Source organism: Oncorhynchus masou, unplaced genomic scaffold (assembly GCF_036934945.1).
Source record: "Oncorhynchus masou masou isolate Uvic2021 unplaced genomic scaffold, UVic_Omas_1.1 unplaced_scaffold_992, whole genome shotgun sequence".
Lineage (NCBI taxonomy): Eukaryota > Metazoa > Chordata > Actinopteri > Salmoniformes > Salmonidae > Oncorhynchus > Oncorhynchus masou.
In genome coordinates this window covers 189,338-216,013 of record NW_027016440.1, presented here as the reverse complement: position 1 = coordinate 216,013, position 26,676 = coordinate 189,338, and the positions used below count along the sequence as shown (strand labels likewise).

Here is a 26,676-nt window from a genome sequence, read left to right as displayed (position 1 = left end):
TAGTGGTGCTTGGACTCCTCTTCATACACCATGTCCCTCTCAGCCTGGGACAGGGTCAGGAACCTTCTAATGGTACACAGGTTCTCCCACAGAGTCCGGTTGTCTGGGCTGGGGTTCTCCTTCCAACGCAGCAGCTCACACAGCCAGCCCTGACAGAGAGGGAGGGATGACGGGTCATTTAACATACAGCACTAGAGTGAGAGAAATGGAGAAAGAGAGACAGGACAAGGGGATGGAGAGGGGTAGAGGAACATCAGAAAGAACAGGATGGAAAACGAGCAAAAGACAAATTCCCAGATGAAAGTGATGTGGTGCTGAGAGAGAGAGAGATGTGATTATCTCTGCTAGACTGGCAGGCACTGACACCAGCTGTTGTTTGTACACAGCCTCCTCCAGCACCCCCGTATTCATTATTACCTGATCAGGGCTCCTTCTCTCCCTCCCCCAGCCGTCTCTCCGGAGAGGACCATGGCCAGATGGGGTCACTGAGCCATGACCCCTCACAGAGCCAGGCCTGTGGAACCCTACCCCTGACCAGCATGGCGCACACACAGAGACACACAAGCCCCTGTATCTCACACGTGTTTACACACCACACTAACGTGTGTGAAAAAAACACACACGCAACCTATTTTTCTATTCTATAATCCACTTCTTAGATAGTACAATCTGAAACCACCCAGAACAACAGCAGTCTATTTATGTCTTCCTCAAGAATCCTCAACGCCTTAATCATGTGATCTCTCTGTACTACCCTCAGACCAGCCGTGATCATGTGATCTCTCTGTACACCCTCAGACCAGCGTGATCATGTGATCTCTGTACAACCCCTCAGACCAGCCGTGATCATGTGATCTCTCTGTACAACCCTCAGACCAACCATGATCTGTGATCTCTCTGTACAACCCTCAGACCAGCTGTGATCATATGATCTCTCTACAACCCTCAGACCAGCTGTGATCATGTGATCTCTCTGTACAACCCTCAGACCAGCCGTGATCATGTGATCTCTCTGTACAACCCTCAGACCAGCTGTGATCATGTGATCTCTCTGTACAACCCTCAGACCAGCCATGATCATGTGATCTCTCTGTACAACCCTCAGACCAAAAGACTTCACAGGTCAAACCATTCTCTCTTGTCAAATACCAGTCATACAAAGACAGCGAACCAAAGATGAATCACCATCTGTCTCTGACACTAACCCAAACCGAGAGGACGGATTCTGATGAGCTGATGAGCTGACTCCGTAATCTAGCATGGTAGGATGGTCATCTGAATCAGGGTTAGTTTGGAAACCAGTCAGATTTAACTTTAGCCTGCAGCGTTGATATGTGCTGAGAAAGGACAGTGTACCGTCTAGCCATACTACAAGTACTTGTATGAGGTGACGACCTCAAGCTCTAAACCCTCAGAAGGTAGTCTCCAGTGGCTCCCTCTCCTAGATGGCTATCTCCAGTGGCTCCCTCTCCTGTTGCTATCTCCAGTGGCTCCCTCTCCTAGACGGCTGCTCTCCAGTGGCTCCCTCTCCCTAGACAGCTATCTCAGTGGATCCCTCTCCCCTAGACGGCTGTCTCCAGTGGATCCCTCTCTAGACCGGCTATCTCCAGTGGATCCCTCTCCTAGACCGGCTATCTCCAGTGGTTCCTCTCCTGGACGGCTATCTCCAGTGGATCTCTCCCTAGACGGCTATCTCCAGTGGATCCCTCTCCTAGACGGCTATCTCCAGTGGCTCCCTCTCCTAGATGGCTATCTCAGTGGATCCCTCTCCTTCATGTGCCACCACATCCGCATGCTCTGTCCCTCTAGTTGGAGTGTCTTTGATGAGGTCCACAGTGTAACCCAGCACACACATGCTCATAGACACACACACACACACACACACACACACACACACACACACACACACACACACACACACACACACACACACACACACACACACACACACACACACACACACACACACACATCAGCCAGATCCTTTGGCTGGCGTGACAGACGTTTCTTTTATCTCTACCCGGCCCTGGACGCCCACATTGTTTATCTGCACGGAGACATGATGGTACGCCACGGGTCCCGACAGTCAGATACCACAGCCTGTGGTACCAAACAACCAGCGCATGTGACATCCCCGCCCACATACCCCGATATGTGATCTTACCTCCCATCAAATCCACCACAGTTCATCAACCCAGGAGAAATAACATTCTCCATTGTGTGGGATATTGTGTGCATTACATGCATGTGTAGGCATGCACATGAGTGTGTGTGTGTGTGTGTGTGTGTGTGTGTGTGTGTGTGTGTGTGTGTGTGTGTGTGTGTGTGTGTGTGTGTGTGTGTGTGTGTGTGTGTGTGTGTGTGTGTGTTACGGTTGTTTACAGATATTTACACATTTTACTAAGCATCCTGATCCCAGGATGTCAGTAATTCACCTTCAGCTGGGTGGCTTCAAACAGAACCACTGAGCTCCTCTCACTAGAGTATGGTATTGTTATTATATACTTATATACAGTATACTGTATGCTAATGTACTGACCTGGCTCTTGTTGGTGACCCCTGGTATACTGTATGCTAATGTACTGACCTGGCCCTTGTTGGTGACCCCTGGTATACTGTATGTGTGTGGACTGACCTGGCTCTTGTTGGTGACCCCTGGTATACTGTATGTGCGGACTGACCTGGCTCTTGTTGGTGACCCCTGGTATACTGTATGTGTGTGGACTGACCTGGCTCTTGTTGGCGACCCCTGGTATACTGTATGCTAATGTACTGACCTGGCTCTTGTTGGTGACCCCTGGTATACTGTATTCTAATGTACTGACCTGGCTCTTGTTGGCGACCCCTGGTATACTGTATTCTAATGTACTGACCTGGCTCTTGTTGGCGACCCCTGGTATACTGTATGCTAATGTACTGACCTGGCTCTTGTTGGTGACCCCTGGTATACTGTATTCTAATGTACTGACCTGGCTCTTGTTGGCGACCCCTGGTATACTGTATTCTAATGTACTGACCTGGCTCTTGTTGGCGACCCCTGGTATACTGTATGCTAATGTACTGACCTGGCTCTTGTTGGTGACCCCTGGTATACTGTATTTGTGTGGACTGACCTGGCTCTTGTTAGTGACCCCTGGTATTCTGTATGTGTGTGGACTGACCTGGCTCTTGTTGGCGACCCCTGGTATACTGTATGCTAATGTACTGACCTGGCTCTTGTTGGTGACCCCTGGTATACTGTATGCTAATGTACTGACCTGGCTCTTGTTGGTGACCCCTGGTATACTGTATGCTAATGTACTGACCTGGCTCTTGTTGGTGACCCCTGGTATACTGTATTCTAATGTACTGACCTGGCTCTTGTTGGCGACCCCTGGTATACTGTATTCTAATGTACTGACCTGGCTCTTGTTGGCGACCCCTGGTATACTGTATGCTAATGTACTGACCTGGCTCTTGTTGGTGACCCCTGGTATACTGTATTTGTGTGGACTGACCTGGCTCTTGTTAGTGACCCCTGGTATTCTGTATGTGTGTGGACTGACCTGGCTCTTGTTGGCGACCCCTGGTATACTGTATGCTAATGTACTGACCTGGCTCTTGTTGGTGACCCCTGGTATACTGTATTTGTGTGGACTGACCTGGCTCTTGTTAGTGACCCCTGGTATTCTGTATGTGTGTGGACTGACCTGGCTCTTGTTGGCGACCCCTGGTATACTGTATTCTAATGTACTGACCTGGCTCTTGTTGGCGACCCCTGGTATACTGTATTCTAATGTACTGACCTGGCTCTTGTTGGCGACCCCTGGTATACTGTATGCTAATGTACTGACCTGGCTCTTGTTGGTGACCCCTGGTATACTGTATTTGTGTGGACTGACCTGGCTCTTGTTGGCGACCCCTGGTATACTGTATTCTAATGTACTGACCTGGCTCTTGTTGGCGACCCCTGGTATACTGTATGCTAATGTACTGACCTGGCTCTTGTTGGTGACCCTGGTATACTGTATTTGTGTGGACTGACCTGGCTCTTGTTAGTGACCCTGGTATTCTGTATGTGTGGACTGACCTGGCTCTTGTTGGCGACCCCTGGTATACTGTATGCTAATGTACTGACCTGGCTCTTGTTGGTGACCCCTGTTATACTGTATTTGTGTGGACTGACCTGGCTCTTGTTAGTGACCCCTGGTATTCTGTATGTGTGGACTGACCTGGCTCTTGTTGGCGACCCCTGGTATACTGTATGCTAATGTACTGACCTGGCTCTTGTTGGTGACCCCTGGTATACTGTATTTGTGTGGACTGACCTGGCTCTTGTTAGTGACCCCTGGTATTCTGTATGTGTGTGGACTGACCTGGCTCTTGTTGGCGACCCCTGGTATACTGTATGTGTGTGGACTAACCTGGCTCTTGTTGGTGACCCTGGTATACTGTATGTGTGGACTGACCTGGCTCTTGTTGGTCGACCCCTGGTATACTGTATGTGTGTGGACTGACCTGGCTCTTGTTGGCGGCCACCTTGGCGATGTGACTACAGGGCCTGGGACACCTTGTGCTCTCTTCATCTCCTGCTGGATCTCATCATAGATCCCAGAGGTAATGTTGATGTTGACCAGGGACTCCATCTTCAAGGGCAGCTCAGCACTGACCTGGGTCAGGGGGGGCTTGGGCTGCAGGGAGGAGAAGAGGGCGGGGGGAGAAAGAGAGAGGTTTTAGTGAGCAAGACTGGCTAATCGTCTAGGTTACTGAGTCCCTAAAGAGATTGCCTGCATTTGTTTACCTGTTAGTGTACTGGCAGTGGTGTGTCTGTGTGTGATGTGTCTACAGTGTTTACCTGTTAGTGTACTGGCAGGGGTATGTCTGTGTGTGATGTGACTACAGTGTTTACTTGTTAGTGTACTGGCAGGGGTGTGTCTGTGTGTGATGTGACTACAGTGTTTACCTGTTAGTGTACTGGCAGGGGTGTGTCTGTGTGTGATGTGACTACAGTGTTTATTTGTTAGTGTACTGGCAGGGGTGTGTCTGTGTGTGATGTGACTACAGTGTTTACCTGTTAGTGTACTGGCAGGGGTGTGTCTGTGTGTGATGAGACTACAGTGTTTACCTGTTAGTGTACTGGCATGGTTGTTTCTGTGTGTGATGTGGGTTGTAGCCAGACCTGGGCTCGAATAGTATTTATTTTCTTTCAAATACTTAAACTTCACTTTGAGATTGAGATTTCCAGACGCAATGGAACCAATGCAACAATCCCAAAAGTGCAAACCCCACCCACCCTGGCACTTCAGTGTATTAGAGAGGAAATATGAATACTATTTAAACCCAGGTGTGGTTGTAGATGTGTGCCTGATGTGGCTATTCCCTAGTGTTCCTATTCAACGTACACGAGGACACCTGGGTATGTACGTGTACCTGTGTGAGTCGCTGGCCAGTGGAGCTGGAGTTCTGATTGGTTGGGGTCAGGTTGCCTAGGTTGAGGTTGGGGTTCATGCTGCGTTCACGCTCCTCCTGGTAAATGTGGTCGCGTTCGCTCTCGTGGAGGTTCAGGAAGTTCTGCATAGCTTTGAGGTTGACCAGGAGTGACTGGGAGGCCTGGCGAGGGTCCTCCTCTTTACGAAGGATCTCAGACAGCAGGCCCTGAGACACAAACATGCGCGCATATGTCAGGTCTCTTAGCAAGGACCCTCCAAGTAATCTTTCATACTCTAATTCTCTCATTACATCTCTCTCTCTCTCTCTCTCACTCTCTCACTCTCTCACTCTACTCTACTCTACTCTACTCTACTCTACTCTACTCTACTCTACTCTACTCTACTCTACTCTCTTTAGGTTGGAATGTCCCTATGTCAGTGTATTGGGCTTTGTCAACAGTCAGTATCAGTGCAGTGGAGTTATATTCAGCTTTCAGAACACTCATATGACATGCTAGGGATTTAGACAGGTCTCTACTGATGACAAACCAACTCTGAGACCCTTCAAAAGCTACAGTGGTCACAGTTCTGGCCGTGAATCCCACTTCTTCTGGATATGTAGTCCGTTGCACTCAAAGATCCATAGCTCCCCGAAGCTTCTGCGCACGTGCAGACCACGTGTGTGTATCAGCTCCGCTGGCGAATGGTGTTGTTTAATAAAGTTAGATCAAAGCTGAATCAATGTCGGCAAGATCCCATAACCATCACAGTATTCTACATTACAGAACTCAATATAATAGCCTAGTATAACTTCACTGGAAGACAAAAACAACACTGCATTTAATAGTGCATGATAATTATTCAGGTTTTACCGGTGAAACATCCATGCAGCATCATTCTGCATAGTAACCATTTGATCTCAGTGTGTTTCAGTGATGAGTGATGCAGTGTTGTTTAGTAGTAGCCTACAGTGTTGTTTAGTAGTAGCCTACAGTGTTGTTTAGTAGTAGTCTACAGTGTTGTTTAGTAGTAGCCTACAGTGTTGTTTAGTAGTAGTCTACAGTGTTGTTTAGTAGTAGCCTACAGTGTTGTTTAGTAGTAGTCTACAGTGTTGTTTAGTAGTAGTCTACAGTGTTGTTTAGTAGTAGTCTACAGTGTTGTTTAGTAGTAGCCTACAGTGTTGTTTAGTAGTAGCCTACAGTGTTGTTTAGTAGTAGCCTACAGTGTTGTTTAGTAGTAGTCTACAGTGTTGTTTAGTAGTAGTCTACAGTGTTGTTTAGTAGTAGTCTACAGTGTTGTTTAGTAGTAGTCTACAGTGTTGTTTAGTAGTAGTCTACAGTGTTGTTTAGTAGTAGTCTACAGTGTTGTTTAGTGGTAGTCTACAGTGTTGTTTAGTAGTAGTCTACAGTGTTGTTTAGTAGTAGTCTACAGTGTTGTTTAGTAGTAGTCTACAGTGTTGTTTAGTAGTAGTCTACAGTGTTGTTTAGTAGTAGTCTACAGTGTTGTTTAGTAGTAGTCTACAGTGTTGTTTAGTAGTAGTCTACAGTGTTGTTTAGTAGTAGCCTACAGTGTTGTTTAGTAGTAGTCTACAGTGTTGTTTAGTAGTAGTCTACAGTGTTGTTTAGTAGTACTCTACAGTGTTGTTTAGTGGTAGTCTACAGTGTTGTTTAGTAGTAGTCTACAGTGTTGTTTAGTAGTAGTCTACAGTGTTGTTTAGTAGTAGTCTACAGTGTTGTTTAGTAGTAGTCTACAGTGTTGTTTAGTAGTAGTCTACAGTGTTGTTTAGTAGTAGCCTACAGTGTTGTTTAGTAGTAGTCTACAGTGTTGTTTAGTAGTAGTCTACAGTGTTGTTTAGTAGTAGTCTACAGTGTTGTTTAGTAGTAGCCTACGGTGTTGTTTAGTAGTAGCCTACAGTGTTGTTTAGTAGTAGTCTACAGTGTTGTTTAGTAGTAGCCTACAGTGTTGTTTAGTAGTAGTCTACAGTGTTGTTTAGTAGTAGTCTACAGTGTTGTTTAGTAGTAGCCTACAGTGTTGTTTAGTAGTAGTCTACAGAGTTGTTTAGTAGTAGTCTACAGTGTTGTTTAGTAGTAGTCTACAGAGTTGTTTAGTAGTAGTCTACAGTGTTGTTTAGTAGTAGCCTACAGAGTTGTTTAGTGGTAGCCTACTGTGTTGTTTAGTAGTAGCCTAAAGTGTTGTTTAGTAGTAGTCTACAGTGTTGTTTAGTAGTAGCCTACAGTGTTGTTTAGAAGTATCCTACAGTGTTGTTTAGAAGTATCCTACAGTTTTGTTTAGAAATAGCCTACAGTGTTGTTTAGAAGTAGCCTACAGTGCTGTTTAGTAGTAGCCTACAGTGTTGTTTAGAAGTATCCTACAGTGTTGTTTAGAAGTAGCCTACAGTGTTGTTTAGAAGTAGCCTACAGTGCGACTGAGTGAACGAATCTTAGAGCAGATGGTGCTAACAAACTGCAGCCATCCTAGTATTTTGTCCAGTGGCGCGTGTTGTTGAGTTTTGGCCACATGAGAAAACAATTTGCTGTTGTTTTTTGTCTTCCAGTAAAGCTATACTAGGCTATTATATTGGTTTATGTAATGTAGAATACTGTGATCATTATGTGATCTGGCAGACATTGATTCTGCTTTGATCTAACTTTATTAAACAACACCAGAACCATTGGCCTGTGTAGCCTGTTCTCTGAGTAGCCTGTTTTCTGAGTAGCCTGTTCTCTAAGTAGCCTGTTCTCTGAGTAGCCTGTTCTCTGAGTAGCCTGTTCTCTGAGTAGCCTGTTTTCTGAGTAGCCTGTTTTCTGAGTAGCCTGTTCTCTGAGTAGCCTGTTTTCTGAGTAGCCTGTTTTCTGAGTAGCCTGTTCTCTGAGTAGCCTGTTCTCGGAGTAGCCTGTTCACTGAGCAGCCTGTTCTCGGAGTAGCCTGTTCTCTGAGTAGCCTGTTCACTGAGCAGCCTGTTCTCAGAGTAGCCTGTTCTCAGAGTAGCCTGTTCTCGGAGTAGCCTGCTCTCTGTGTGTAAAGTAGAGACTATAAACATGTGCAGAAGCTTCGGGGGCTCCGGATCTTTTAGTGCTGTGGACCAAAGAACCTGAAAAAATCAGACCCGCATTGATGTATTGATGTCAAAGGGAGATTAAGTGAAAATTCAACTTAAGTGGAGGTTTCAGTGCTTAGAAATGGAAGTGGAAGTCGAGGTAGATGTCTCACCTGTGTGCGGTTGAAGGCCACCCTGGCGAACACAGCCTGAGAGACGCTGGCCCTCTTCAGCTCCTCTCTGACCTGATGGTAGATGTCCGGACAGACCTCCACGGCCGACGGATTCATCCCAGGATCGGTGAGGCCTCCTGGGGCTTTGCAGGAGCGCGGGATGGGTGGGTGGTTGAGGAACTGTTGGTGCTGCTGCTGGTGGAGGGCCTGCGGACCGTGCTGGTGGGCTAGCAGGCGGCTAACAGCTAGCTGCTGGTTGATGAGGTGGGCCATGGCCAGTTGTTGCCTGACCATCTGAGGGCTGAGCTGGGGGAGAGGAGACCGCCCGGGCCCAGTAAGGGTTGGAGGGAGGCCAGAGGACCGGGAGGGGGCGCCTGGCGTCTGGGCGGTGGGCTGTGGTGGTGCTGGGCATGGGGTGAGTGCTGCTGAGACAGGTGGGGGAGGGCCTGTTGCTGGCTGGGGGTTTGGGGGTCCCCTAGTCCAACCTTGAGGGGTAACCCTCCAAGCTGGGTTGGTGGGGTCAGGTGAGAGGGGGGGCGCTGTCCCAGGCCACATACGTCTGACATGCTGTCCCTCTCCACTGCAGATACAAACAGACATGGTGGTGAGAGGAGGTCTGAAGAGATCTCAATACCATCTATATACTGTTCAGATACTATATATATATATTCAGGTAATGGGCGTTCTTTCCAACTCACCTTTAATATCAGGTTTATCCCGTCCTGACCACATCTTCTCCAGGTATTCACCTGTAGTGAAGTCACATGCCATATATCAGACTGGTTAACAAAACAATACACTTATACGGTACAGTACAGCACAGTAGGTAGGTTGCACAGCATTCAACTATATTTTATCCATGTATTATCCATCCATCCAGCCATGCAATTGACATCAACAGAAGGTCCTAAGACTGACAAGTAGATCCTCCAATCAGATTCTGAGGTGACTACACTAATCCAATGGGAACGTCCCATTCCCCATTTTACAACATCTGGAGGGCTGCGGTGTGTTTGTCTTTTGGGGCCGCAGAACAGAACAGAATAGAACTAATACTATGGGCTGTAGGGAACCTGATCCCCCTCCTCCCTCCCCCCTCCCCCTCCCCTGTCAGACCACAGGCACCATTTATCTCCTCTCCCACTTCTCCCTGTGTTTGTGGTCTGGTGTCAACTTTGATCTGCCTCCATGTTGGAATGACAGTGTTAAACAGGGAGGAGAGCGTAAGGAGAGGGTACATGGTCTGCTATGAGCTCCAAGTGTGTGTAAATCCATGTGTGTGTGTGTGTGTGTGTGTGTGTGTGTGTGTGTGTGTGTGTGTGTGTGTGTGTGTGTGTGTGTGTGTGTGTGTGTGTGTGTGTGTGTGTGTGTGTGTGTGTGTGTGTGTGTGTGTGTGTGTGTGTGTGTGTGACGTTTCACAGAGTGTGTGTGTAAGGGGATCTCCCAGTGTGGAGTGGCAAGCGGCTGCTTCTGATTAGAGGCTGACAGTGTTTGGTTTTCTCTGCTATATTAAGGGTGACATTAAAAGATTATGTAAACCATGGATCATGGTGGGGTCTCAATAGAACTGTCTCTAATACCATGCATCATGGTGGGGTCTCTATAGATCTGTCTCTAATACCATGCATCATGGTGGGGTCTCTAGTCTCTATAGAGCTGTCTCTAATACCATGCATCATGGTGGGGTCTCTAGTCTCTATAGAGCTGTCTCTAATACCATGGATCATGGTGGGGTCTCAATAGAGCTGTCTCTAATACCATGCATCATGGTGGGGTCTCTATAGAGCTGTCTCTAATACCATGGATCATGGTGGGGTCTCTATAGAGCTGTCTCTAATACCATGCATCATGGTGGGGTCTCTATAGAGCTGTCTCTAATACCATGCATCATGGTGGTGTCTCTATAGAGCTGTCTCTAATACCATGCATCATGGTGGGGTCTCTATAGAGCTGTCTCTAATACCATGCATCATGGTGGGGTCTCTATAGAGCTGTCTCTAATACCATGCATCATGGTGGGGTCTCTATAGAGCTGTCTCTAATACCATGCATCATGGTGTGGTCTCTAGTCTCTATAGAGCTGTCTCTACTACCATGCATCATGGTGGGGTCTCTATAGATCTGTCTCTAATACCATGCATCATGGTGGGGGTCTCTAGTCTCTATAGAGCTGTCTCTAATACCATGCATCATGGTGGGGTCTCTATAGAGCTGTCTCTAATACCATGCATCATGGTGGGGTCTCTATAGAGCTGTCTCTAATACCATGCATCATGGTGGGGTCTCTATAGAGCTGTCTCTAATACCATGCATCATGGTGAGGTCTCTATAGAGCTGTCTCTAATACCATGCATCATGGTGGGGTCTATATAGAGCTGTCTCTAATACCATGGATCATGGTGGGGTCTCTATAGAGCTGTCTCTAATACCATGCATCATGGTGGGGCCTCTAGTCTCTATAGAGCTGTCTCTAATACCATGCATCATGGTGGGGTCTCTAGTCTCTATAGAGCTGTCTCTAATACCATGCATCATGGTGGGGTCTCTATAGAGCTGTCTCTAATAGCATGCATCATGGTGGTGTCTCTAGTCTCTATAGAGCTGTCTCTAATACTATGGATCATGGTGGGGTCTCTATAGAGCTGTCTCTAATACCATGCATCATGGTGGGGTCTTCAGTCTCGGTAGAGCTGTCTCTAATACCATGCATCATGGAGGGGTCTCTATAGAGCTGTCTCTAATAAGATGCATCATGGTGGGGTCTCTATAGAGCATTCTCTAATACCATGCATCATGGTGGGGTCTCTATAGAGCTGTCTCTAATACCATGCATCATGGTGGGGTCTCTAGTCTCTATAGAGCTGTCTCTAATACCATGGATCATTGTGGGGTCTCTATAGAGCTGTCTCTAATACCATGCATCATGGTGGGGTCTCTAGTCTCTATAGAGCTGTCTCTAATACCATGCATCATGGTGGGGTCTCTATAGAGCTGTCTCTAATACCATGCATCATGGTGGTGTCTCTATAGACCTTTCTCTAATACCATGCATTGTGGTGGGGTCTCTATAGAGCTGTCTCTAATACCATGCATCATGGTGGGGTCTCTATAGAGCTGTCTCTAATACATGCATCATGGTGGGGTCTCTATAGACCTGTCTCTAATACCATGCATCATGGTGGGGTCTCTATAGAGCTGTCTCTAATACCATGCATCATGGTGGGGTCTCTATAGAGCTGTCTCTAATACCATGCATCATGGTGGGTCTCTAGTCTCTATAGAGCTGTCTCTAATACCATGCATCATGGTGGGGTCTCTATAAAGCTGTCTCTAATACCATGCATCATGGTGCGGTCTCTATAGAGCTGTCTCTAATATCATGCATCATGGAGGGGTCTATATAGAGCTGTCTCTAATACCATGCATCATGGTGGGGTCTCTAGTCTCTATAGATCTGTCTCTAATACCATGCATCATGGTGGGGTCTCTATAGAGCTGTCTCTAATACCATGCATCATGATGGCGTCTATATAGAGCTGTCTCTAATACCATGCATCATGGTGGGGTCTCTAGTCTCTATAGATCTGTCTCTAATACCATGCATCATGGTGGGGTCTCTATAGAGCTGTCTCTAATACCATGCATCATGGTGTGGTCTCTAGTCTCTATAGAGCTGTCTCTAATACCATGCATCATGGTGGGGTCTCTATAGAGTTGTCTCTAATACCATGCATCATGGTGGGGTCTCTAGTCTCTATATTGCTGTCTCTAATACCATGCATCATGGTGGGGTCTCTAGTCTCTATATTGCTGTCTCTAATACCATGCATCATGGGGGAGTCTCTATAGATCTGTGTCTAATACCACGCATCATGGTGGGGTCTCTATAGATCTGTCTCTAATACCATGCATCATGGTGGGGTCTCTATAGAGCTGTCTCTAATAGCATGCATCATGGTGGTGTCTCTAGTCTCTATAGAGCTGTCTCTAATACTATGGATCATGGTGGGGTCTCTATAGAGCTGTCTCTAATACCATGCATCATGGTGGGGTCTTCAGTCTCGGTAGAGCTGTCTCTAATACCATGCATCATGGTGGGGTCTCTATAGAGCTGTCTCTAATAAGATGCATCATGTTGGGGTCTCTATAGAGCTGTCTCTAATACATGCATCATGGTGGGGTCTCTATAGAGCTGTCTCTAATACCATGCCTCATGGTGGGGTCTCTATAGAGCTGTCTCTAATACCATGCATCATGGTGGGTCTCTAGTCTCTATAGAGCTGTCTCTAATACCATGCATCATGGTGGGGTCTCTATAGAGCTGTCTCTAATATCATGCATCATGGAGGGGTCTATATAGAGCTGTCTCTAATACCATGCATCATGGTGGGGTCTCTAGTCTCTATAGATCTGTCTCTAATACCATGCATCATGGTGGGGTCTCTATAGAGCTGTCTCTAATACCATGCATCATGATGGCGTCTCTATAGATCTGTCTCTAATACCATGCATCATGGGGGGGTCTCTATAGATCTGTCTCTAATACCACGCATCATGGTGAGGTCTCTATAGATCTGTCTCTAATACCATGCATCATGGTGGGGTCTCTAGTCTCTATAGAGCTGTCTCTAATACCATGCATCATGGTGGGGTCTCTAGTCTCTATAGAGCTGTCTCTAATACCATGGATCATGGTGGGTTCTCTAGTCTCTATAGAGCTGTCTCTAATACCATGCATCATGGTGGGGTCTCTAGTCTCTATAGAGCTGTCTCTAATACCATGCATCATGGTGGGGTCTCTAGTATCTATAGAGCTGTCTCTAATACCATGCATCATGGTGGGGTCTCTATAGAGCTGTCTCTAATACCATGCATCATGGTGGGGTCTCTATAGAGCTGTCTCTAATACCATGCATCATGGTGGGGTCTCTATAGAGCTGTCTCTAATACCATGCATCATGGTGGGGTCTCTATAGATCTGTCTCTAATACCATGCATCATGGTGGTGTCTCTATAGAGCTGTCTCTAATACCATGCATCATGGTGGGGTCTCTATAGAGCTGTCTCTAATACCATGCATCATGGTGGGGTCTCTATAGAGCTGTCTCTAATACCATGCATCATGGTGGGGTCTCTATAATACCATGCATCATGGTGGGGTCTCTATAGAGCTGTCTCTAATACCATGCATCATGGTGGGGTCTCTATAGAGCTGTCTCTAATACCATGCATCATGGTTGGGATATATAGAGCTGTCTCTAATACCATGCATCATGGTGGGGTCTCTATAGAGCTGTCTCTAATACCATGCATCATGGTGGGGTCTCTATAGAGCTGTCTCTAATACCATGCATCATGGTGGGGTCTCTATAGAGCTGTCTCTAATACCATGCATCATGGTGGGGTCTCTATAGAGCTGTCTCTAATACCATGCATCATGGGGGGGTCTCTATAGAGCTGTCTCTAATACCATGCATCACGGTGGGGTCTCTATAGAGCTGTCTCTAATACCATGCATCATGTTGGGGTCTCTATAGAGTTGTCTCTAATACCATGCATCATGGTGGGGTCTCTATAGATCTGTCTCTAATACCATGCATCATGGTGGGGTCTCTATAGAGCTGTCTCTAATACCATGCATCATGGTGGGTCTCTAGTCTCTATAGAGCTGTCTCTAATACCATGCATCATGGTGGGGTCTCTATAGAGCTGTCTCTAATACCATGCATCATGATGGGGTCTCTATAGATCTGTCTCTAATACCATGCATCATGGGGGGTCTCTATAGATCTGTCTCTAATACCACGCATCATGGTGAGGTCTCTATAGATCTGTCTCTAATACCATGCATCATGGTGGGGTCTCTAGTCTCTATAGAGCTGTCTCTAATACCATGCATCATGGTGGGGTCTCTAGTCTCTATAGAGCTGTCTCTAATACCATGGATCATGGTGGGTTCTCTAGTCTCTATAGAGCTGTCTCTAATACCATGCATCATGGTGGGGTCTCTAGTCTCTATAGAGCTGTCTCTAATACCATGCATCATGGTGGGGTCTCCATAGAGCTGTCTCTAATACCATGCATCATGGTGGGGTCTCTATAGAGCTGTCTCTAATACCATGCATCATGGTGGGGTCTCTATAGAGCTGTCTCTAATACCATGCATCATGGTGGGGTCTCCATAGAGCTGTCTCTAATACCATGCATCATGGTGGGGTCTCTATAGAGCTGTCTCTAATACCATGCATCATGGTGGGGTCTCTATAGAGCTGTCTCTAATACCATGCATCATGGTGGGGTCTCTATAGAGCTGTCTCTAATACCATGCATCATGGTGGGGTCTCTATAGAGTTGTCTCTAATACCATGCATCACGGCGGGGTCTCTATAGATCTGTCTCTAATACCATGTATCATGGTGGGGTCTCTATAGAGCTGTCTCTAATACCATGCATCATGGTGTGGTCTCTAGTCTCTATAGAGCTGTCTCTAATACCATGCATCATGGTGGGGTCTCTATAGAGCTGTCTCTAATACCATGCATCATGATGGCGTCTCTATAGATCTGTCTCTAATACCATGCATCATGGGGGGGTCTCTATAGATCTGTCTCTAATACCACGCATCATGGTGAGGTCTCTATAGATCTGTCTCTAATACCATGCATCATGGTGGGGTCTCTAGTCTCTATAGAGCTGTCTCTAATACCATGCATCATGGTGGGGTCTCTAGTCTCTATAGAGCTGTCTCTAATACCATGGATCATGGTGGGTTCTCTAGTCTCTATAGAGCTGTCTCTAATACCATGCATCATGGTGGGGTCTCTAGTCTCTATAGAGCTGTCTCTAATACCATGCATCATGGTGGGGTTTCTAGTCTCTACAGAGCTGTCTCTAATACCATGCATCATGGTGGTGTCTCTATAGAGCTGTCTCTAATACCATGCATCATGGTGGGTCTCTATAGAGCTGTCTCTAATACCATGCATCATGGTGGGGTCTCTATAGAGCTGTCTCTAATACCATGCATCATGGTGGGGTCTCTATAGATCTGTCTCTAATACCATGCATCATGGTGGTGTCTCTATAGAGCTGTCTCTAATACCATGCATCATGGTGGGGTCTCTATAGAGCTGTCTCTAATACCATGCATCATGGTGGGGTCTCTATAGACCTGTCTCTAATACCATGCATCATGGTGGGGTCTCTATAGAGCTGTCTCTAATACCATGCATCATGGTGGGGTCTCTATAGAGCTGTCTCTAATACCATGCATCATGGTGGGGTCTATATAGAGCTGTCTCTAATACCATGCATCATGGTGGGGTCTCTATAGAGCTGTCTCTAATACCATGCATCAGGTTGGGATATATATAGAGCTGTCTCTAATACCATGCATCATGGTGGGGTCTCTATAGAGCTGTCTCTAATACCATGCATCATGGTGGGGTCTCTATAGAGCTGTCTCTAATACCATGCATCATGGTGGGGTCTCCATAGAGCTGTCTCTAATACCATGCATCATGGTGGGGTCTCTATAGAGCTGTCTCTAATACCATGCATCATGGTGGGGTCTCCATAGAGCTGTCTCTAATACCATGCATCATGGTGGGGTCTCTATAGAGCTGTCTCTAATACCATGCATCATGGTGGGGTCTCTATAGAGTTGTCTCTAATACCATGCATCACGGCGGGGTCTCTATAGATCTGTCTCTAATACCATGTATCATGGTGGGGTCTCTATAGAGCTGTCTCTAATACCATGCATCATGGTGTGGTCTCTAGTCTCTATAGAGCTGTCTCTAATACCATGCATCATGGTGGGGTCTCTATAGAGCTGTCTCTAATACCATGCATCACGGTGGGGTCTCTATAGATCTGTCTCTAATACCATGCATCATGGTGGGGTCTCTAGCCTCTATAGAGCTGTCTCTAATACCATGCATCATGGTGTGGTCTCTAGTCTCTATAGAGCTGTCTCTAATACCATGCATCAGGTTGGGATATATATAGAGCTGTCTCTAATACATGCATCATGGTGGGGTCTCTATAGAGCTGTCTCTAATACCATGCATCATGGTGTGGTCTCTAGTCTCTATAGATCTGTCTCTACCATGTATCATGGTGGCGTCTCTATAGAGCTGTCTCTAATACCATGCATCATGGTGTGGTCTCTAGTCTCTATAGAGCTGTCTCTAATACCATGCATCATGGTGGGGTCTCTAGTCTCCATAGAGCTGTCTCTAATACCATGCATCACGGTGGAGTCTCTATAGATCTGTCTCTAATACCATGCATCATGGTGGGTTCTCTAGTCTCTATAGAGCTGTCTCTAATACAATGCATCATGGTGGGGTCTCTAGTCTCTATAAAGATGTCTCTAATACCATGGATCATGGTGGGGTTTCTAGTCTCTATAGAGCTGTTTTCTCGGGGGGGATTTTGCAGTGTAGTTAACCCACATCTCAGAGGCCTGCTCTATAGTAGTGCTGTATCTCCTATAAGCAGACGGTGCGTATGGACGTAAAGGAACATCATTAATCCACTGTTAATACTAAATGGTTTGTATGTCAGCAGTCAAGTTTTCAAGATATTGGACTTTTAAGAACCAAACTGTCACTGGCAAAACGCATCATCATCATGATGTGGCAGATGACACAGTTTGCTTAGACTGAATGTCCAATATCTTGAAACCTACTGCTGACCTGCAAAACGTTTCGGGACTTTATCAACAGTGGACATAATCAAAAACAAAATCAAAATATAGTTTTTGAGCTTTAAGGCTGGCCCCCACAATCAAGCCTTGCCTTAGGCCCCCAAAAGCTTGAGCCGACACACTCAAGGGCCAATGATAACTGTCTGCTGAAAGAAGGGCCCGACATGTGGGTCAGCTCAACCCAGACTTACTGTTAGGATCCCAGCCAATGACAGGCAATGTTATAGTGGAAGGTGCTAATGACATATGACTGGTTGTGGAGGCTACAGGAGTCACATACTGTGTGAGGCTACAGGAGCCAAGAGGGGAACACCTCACACAGAATCCTTTTGTACTTCTTGTACCAGCGGCCAAACTCCTGGCACTTGGAGGTGGACACGTTGGCATAGTATGAGCTGTTGACTATGGCAGAGATCATACTCTGATGAGAGAGAGAGAGACCAGAACAGAGTCACATAGAGAGACTGAACACCACAACACAGTCACATAGTGTATGTTTTGGAATGTGTACTGTGTAATATTAGACCTATAAAGACCTGGAGCACCACAACACAGTTACATACTGTATAGACTGGAACACCACAACACAGTCACATACTGTATGGACTGGAACACCACAACAAAGTCACATACTGTATGGACTGGAACACCACAACACAGTCACATACTGTATAGACTGGAACACCACAACACAGTCACATACTGTATGGACTGGAACACAACAACACAGTCACATACTGTATAGACTGGAACACCACAACACAGTCACATACTGTATGGACTGGAACACCACAACAAAGTCACATACTGTATGGACTGGAACACCACAACACAGTCACATACTGTATAGACTGGAACACCACAACACAGTCACATACTGTATGGACTGGAACACCACAACACAGTCACATACTGTATAGACTGGAACACCACAACACAGTCACATACTGTATGGACTGGAACACCACAACAAAGTCACCTCCTGTATGGACTGGAACACCACAACACAGTCACATACTGTATAGACTGGAACACCACAACACAGTCACATACTGTATGGACTGGAACACCACAACACAGTCACATACTGTATAGACTGGAACACCACAACACAGTCACATACTGTGGACTGGAACACCACAACACAGTCACATACTGTATAGACTGGAACACCACAACACAGTCACATACTGTATAGACTGGAACACCACAACACAGTCACATACTGTATAGACTGGAACACCACAACACAGTCACATACTGTATGGACTGGAACACCACAACACAGTCACATACTGTATAGACTGGAACACCACAACACAGTCACATACTGTGGACTGGAACACCACAACACAGTCACATACTGTATAGACTGGAACACCACAACACAGTCACATACTGTATGGACTGGAACACCACAACACAGTCACATACTGTATAGACTGGAACACCACAACACAGTCACATACTGTGGACTGGAACACCACAACACAGTCACATACTGTATAGACTGGAACACCACAACACAGTCACATACTGTATAGACTGGAACACCACAACACAGTCACATACTGTATGGACTGGAACACCACAACACAGTCACATACTGTATGGACTGGAACACCACAACACAGTCACATACTGTATGGACTGGAACACCACAACACAGTCACATACTGTATGGACTGGAACACCACAACACAGTCACATACTGTATGGACTGGAACACCACAACACAGTCACATACTGTATAGACTGGAACACCACAACACATTCACATACTGTATAGACTGGAACACCACAACACAGTCACATACTGTATGGACTGGAACACCACAACACAGTCACATACTGTGGACTGGAACACCACAACACAGTCACATACTGTGGACTGGAACACCACAACACAGTCACATACTGTGGACTGGAACACCACAACACAGTCACATACTGTGGACTGGAACACCACAACACAGTCACATACTGTGGACTGGAACACCACAACACAGTCACATACTGTGGACTGGAACACCACAACACAGTCACATACTGTGGACTGGAACACCACAACACAGTCACATACTGTATAGACTGGAACACCACAACACAGTCACATACTGTATAGACTGGAACACCACAACACAGTCACATACTGTATAGACTGGAACACCACAACACAGTCACATACTGTATGGACTGGAACACCACAACACAGTCACATACTGTATGGACTGGAACACCACAACACAGTCACATACTGTATGGACTGGAACACCACAACACAGTCACATACTGTATAGACTGGAACACCACAACACAGTCACATACTGTGGACTGGAACACCACAACACAGTCACATACTGTGGACTGGAACACCACAACACAGTCACATGCTGTGGACTGGAACACCACAACACAGTCACATACTGTGGACTGGAACACCACAACACAGTCACATACTGTATAGACTGGAACACCACAACACAGTCACATACTGTGGACTGGAACACCACAACACAGTCACATACTGTATGGACTGGAACACCACAACACAGTCACATACTGTGGACTGGAACACCACAACACAGTCACATACTGTGGACTGGAACACCACAACACAGTCACATACTGTGGACTGGAACACCACAACACAGTCACATACTGTATAGACTGGAACACCACAACACAGTCACAATCTGTGGACTGGAACACCACAACACAGTCACATACTGTGGACTGGAACACCACAACACAGTCACATACGGTGGACTGGAACACCACAACACAGTCACATACTGTATGGACTGGAACACCACAACACAGTCACATACTGTGGACTGGAACACCACAACACAGTCACATACTGTGGACTGGAACACCACAACACAGTCACATACTGTATAGACTGGAACACCACAACACAGTCACATACTGTATAGACTGGAACACCACAACACAGTCACATACTGTATAGACTGGAACACCACAACACAGTCACATACTGTATAGACTGGAACACCACAACACAGTCACATACTGTATGGACTGGAACACCACAACAAAGTCACCTCCTGTATGGACTGGAACACCACAACACAGTCACATACTGTATAGACTGGAACACCACAACACAGTCACATACTGTATGGACTGGAACACCACAACACAGTCACATACTGTATAGACTGGAACACCACAACACAGTCACATACTGTGGACTGGAACACCACAACACAGTCACATACTGTATAGACTGGAACACCACAACACAGTCACATACTGTATAGACTGGAACACCACAACACAGTCACATGTATAGACTGGAACACCACAACACAGTCACATACTGTATGGACTGGAACACCACAACACAGTCACATACTGTATAGACTGGAACACCACAACACAGTCACATACTGTGGACTGGAACACCACAACACAGTCACATACTGTATAGACTGGAACACCACAACACAGTCACATACTGTATGGACTGGAACACCACAACACAGTCACATACTGTATAGACTGGAACACCACAACACAGTCACATACTGTGGACTGGAACACCACAACACAGTCACATACTGTATAGACTGGAACACCACAACACAGTCACATACTGTATAGACTGGAACACCACAACACAGTCACATACTGTATGGACTGGAACACCACAACACAGTCACATACTGTATGGACTGGAACACCACAACACAGTCACATACTGTATGGACTGGAACACCACAACACAGTCACATACTGTATAGACTGGAACACCACAACACAGTCACATACTGTATGGACTGGAACACCACAACACAGTCACATACTGTATGACTGGAACACCACAACACAGTCACATACTGTATAGACTGGAACACCACAACACAGTCACATACTGTATGGACTGGAACACCACAACACAGTCACATACTGTGGACTGGAACACCACAACACAGTCACATACTGTGGACTGGAACACCACAACACAGTCACATACTGTATAGGACTGGAACACCACAACACAGTCACATACTGTGGACTGGAACACCACAACACAGTCACATACTGTATAGACTGGAACACCACAACACAGTCACATACTGTGGACTGGAACACCACAACACAGTCACATACTGTATAGACTGGAACACCACAACACAGTCACATACTGTGGACTGGAACACCACAACACAGTCACATACTGTGGACTGGAACACCACAACACAGTCACATACTGTGGACTGGAACACCACAACACAGTCACATACTGTGGACTGGAACACCACAACACAGTCACATACTGTGGACTGGAACACCACAACACAGTCACATACTGTATGGACTGGAACACCACAACACAGTCACATACTGTGGACTGGAACACCACAACACAGTCACATACTGTGGACTGGAACACCACAACACAGTCACATACTGTATGGACTGGAACACCACAACACAGTCACATACTGTATAGACTGGAACACCACAACACAGTCACATACTGTGGACTGGAACACCACAACACAGTCACATACTGTATAGACTGGAACACCACAACACAGTCACATACTGTGGACTGGAACACCACAACACAGTCACATACTGTATAGACTGGAACACCACAACACAGTCACATACTGTATAGACTGGAACACCACAACACAGTCACATACTGTATAGACTGGAACACCACAACACAGTCACATACTGTATGGACTGGAACACCACAACACAGTCACATACTGTATGGACTGGAACACCACAACACAGTCACATACTGTATGGACTGGAACACCACAACACAGTCACATACTGTATGGACTGGAACACCACAACACAGTCACATACTGTATGGACTGGAACACCACAACACAGTCACATACTGTATAGACTGGAACACCACAACACAGTCACATACTGTATAGACTGGAACACCACAACACAGTCACATACTGTATGGACTGGAACACCACAACACAGTCACATACTGTATGGACTGGAACACCACAACACAGTCACATACTGTGGACTGGAACACCACAACACAGTCACATACTGTGGACTGGAACACCACAACACAGTCACATACTGTGGACTGGAACACCACAACACAGTCACATACTGTGGACTGGAACACCACAACACAGTCACATACTGTGGACTGGAACACCACAACACAGTCACATACTGTGGACTGGAACACCACAACACAGTCACATACTGTGGACTGGAACACCACAACACAGTCACATACTGTGGACTGGAACACCACAACACAGTCACATACTGTATAGACTGGAACACCACAACACAGTCACATACTGTATAGACTGGAACACCACAACACAGTCACATACTGTATGGACTGGAACACCACAACACAGTCACATACTGTATGGACTGGAACACCACAACACAGTCACATACTGTATGGACTGGAACACCACAACACAGTCACATACTGTGGACTGGAACACCACAACACAGTCACATACTGTGGACTGGAACACCACAACACAGTCACATACTGTGGACTGGAACACCACAACACAGTCACATACTGTGGACTGGAACACCACAACACAGTCACATACTGTGGACTGGAACACCACAACACAGTCACATACTGTATAGACTGGAACACCACAACACAGTCACATACTGTATAGACTGGAACACCACAACACAGTCACATACTGTATGGACTGGAACACCACAACACAGTCACATACTGTATGGACTGGAACACCACAACACAGTCACATACTGTATGGACTGGAACACCACAACACAGTCACATACTGTGGACTGGAACACCACAACACAGTCACATACTGTGGACTGGAACACCACAACACAGTCACATACTGTGGACTGGAACACCACAACACAGTCACATACTGTGGACTGGAACACCACAACACAGTCACAAACTGTGGACTGGAACACCACAACACAGTCACATACTGTATGGACTGGAACACCACAACACAGTCACATACTGTGGACTGGAACACCACAACACAGTCACATACGGTGGACTGGAACACCACAACACAGTCACATACTGTATGGACTGGAACACCACAACACAGTCACATACTGTGGACTGGAACACCACAACACAGTCTCATACTGTGGACTGGAACACCACAACACAGTCACATACTGTATAGACTGGAACACCACAACACAGTCACATACTGTGGACTGGAACACCACAACACAGTCACATACTGTATAGACTGGAACACCACAACACAGTCACATACTGTGGACTGGAACACCACAACACAGTCACATACTGTATGGACTGGAACACCACAACACAGTCACATACTGTGGACTGGAACACCACAACACAGTCACATACTGTGGACTGGAACACCACAACACAGTCACATACTGTATAGACTGGAACACCACAACACAGTCACATACTGTGGACTGGAACACCACAACACAGTCACATACTGTGGACTGGAACACCACAACACAGTCACATACTGTATTGACTGGAACTCCACACCAGAGACTAAGTTGCATGACATGACACAAGATGCTACCTGAGAGAGAGGGCACTCCTTGGCCAGGGAACTCTGGTTCATCTCCTTCAGTAGCTCTTTGAGGGCGTTCCTCACCGTGGCGTGGTTCCACTGCTCTGACGGCAGATCCTCCAGCCTGGAAAATCTGGAACCAGAGTTGGATTCATTACCACATGCAAGGGAAAACATTATGCAATGAAAAAATATATCATTTATTATTGGACAACTTCACATAGTCCCTCCCTCTTTCAGTCAGTTTGATGCCTAATGAACACAACCCTGAGACACTAATACATCACTTCCTGTTTGACATATAACAACATAACAACACAAAAATGACATTTGACCCCAAAATTCTCAAGTGTCATTTTTCACCTCTTGGATCACTGAGATTAGAATCTGTACTATATATTTTGTAATTATTATCATTATGTTTTTGGATCAAATACTACGCATTTTACCATCATTTCCACAAAAGTATAATTACTGTAACAGTTCAAAAAAGTTTACTAATATTTTTTTACATTGCTATCCTAATGAAAAGGCCTATGTTAAACATAGCACTGAAAATATGTCAAATGAAACTATAAAATAAAACTTTTTCCTAATTTGAGATTTTTTGCCATTTTGTTAATGAGAAGGCCAAGTGGGGTAATGAGAAGGCCAAGTGGGGTAATGAGAAGGCCAAGTGGGGTAATGAGAAGGCCAAATGAGGTAATGAGGAAGGCCAAGTGGGGTAATGAGAAGGCCAAGTGGGGTAATGAGAAGGCCAAGTGGGGTAATGAGAAGGCCAAGTGGGGTAATGAGAAGGCCAAGTGGGGTAATGAGAAGGCCAAGTGGGGTAATGAGGAGGCCAAGTGGGGTAATGAGAAAGCCAAGTGAGGTAATGAGAAGGCCAAGTGAGGTAATAAGAAGGCCAAGTGAGGAAATGAGAAGGTCAAGTGGGGTAATGAGAAGGCCAAGTGAGGTAATAAGAAGGCCAAGTGAGGTAATAAGAAGGCCAAGTGAGGAAATGAGAAGGCCAAGTGGGGTAATGAGAAGGCCAAGTGGGGTAATGAGAAGGCCAAGTGGGGTAATGAGAAGGCCAAGTGGGGTAATGAGAAGGCCAAGTGGGGTAATGAGAAGGCCAAGTGAGGTAAAATGGGTGTTGGAGAATAAGAACCTCGTTCTGAAGGCATACAAACAAACATGAATTGAACTTCTACTCCTCCTCTGGATGATGCGTCATGGGTGAATAAAACGTTATTACAAAACTGATTGGAGTTTTTACAGGAACTTGAAAAAGTGTTACGGTAATGAGACAGAGTAATGAGACACGTGCTTGTACGTAATACATATTATAGTTTAATGTCCTTCAACTAGTATACCATTTTTATGACTTATGGACAAACTACAGCAACATAAGTTTGGTTTTTATTCAAAAAAGTTTGGCTTTTCTGAAGTAAAATTTTATAAAATTACCAGAGAATCTAATTTGGACACATTTCGGTAATGAGAATTTGGGCTGAAAATACACAAAATCCCAGCGAAAGTCACTGGCCAAAAAGTAGACATCTTAGTCCTCAGAATGATTTATGAGTTCTGCTTGAGACATGTTTAAACTGGTTTCATGAGGATCACCCAATGGGGTGGCAGGTAGCCTCGTGGTCAGAGCGTTGGGCCAGTAACCGAAAGGTCTCTGGTTTGAATACCCGAGCAAACAAGGTGAAAATCTGTCGATATGCCCTTGAGGAAGGAACTTAACCCTAATATATTCCAGGGGCACCGTACTACTATGGCTGACCCTGTAAAACAACACATTTCACTGCACCTATTTAGTGTATGTGTTGTCATCCTGGTGCCAGCTAACCTGATGTCAAACAGTGGCCATAATGATAGCGAGACTATCTACTCCTATCAACAAAGTCATAACCAGGGTGGATTGTTATAGTGTGCTGTGGTACTACCATGGTAACACTATTAAACAAAGATTATTGACGGTTACCATTACCCACTGTTGATAAGTGACTCACTGTAAGTGCAGGTTAGCGTTTTTCGTCATGAATGTTGTTCTGGAGGCAGCTCTGCAGAGTGCTCACTAGCTGGGTGTCATAAAGTCATTACATCTGATTTTAAACCTAACCTTATCTCTAACCTTAACCACACTGCTAACCCTAATGCCTGAATCTAACCTTAACCCTAACCTTCACCACACTGCTAACCCTAATGCCTGAATCTAACCTTAACCCTAACCTTCACCACACTGCTAACCCTAATGCCTGAATCTAATCTTAACCCTAACCTTCACCACACTGCTAACCCTAATGCCTGAATCTAACCTTAACCCTAACCTTCACCACACTGCTAACCCTAATGCCTGAATCTAATCTTAACCCTAACCTTCACCACACTGCTAACCCTAACGCCTGAACCTAACCTTAACCCTAACCTTCACCACACTGCTAATCCTCATGCCTGAATCTAATCTTAACCCTAACCTTCACCACACTGCTAATCCTAATGCCTGAATCTAATCTTAACCCTAACCTTCACCACACTGCTAACCCTAATGCCTGAACCTTAAGTTAAGATCAAAATTTTTTTTGTTTTCATACAGTTTTACAATATTTCCAATTTGACTTTGCAGCTGGCCTATCTAGCGGAAATGGCTTACTTCTGCCTCCAGGACAATACTCATCCCAATAAACCTGCTTTCATATCAATAAACCTGCTCTCTCCCCGCTCCACACACACACACACACACACACACACACACACACACACACACACACACACACACACACACACACAC

At 45.8% G+C, this 26,676-nt stretch overlaps 1 pseudogene; it reads right to left on the bottom strand.

The window, feature by feature from the left end:
- Positions 1-2: 2 nt before the first annotated feature.
- LOC135538625 (DNA-binding protein SATB2-like) overlaps positions 3-26,676 on the bottom strand; it is a 37,160-nt pseudogene continuing 10,486 nt past the window's right edge.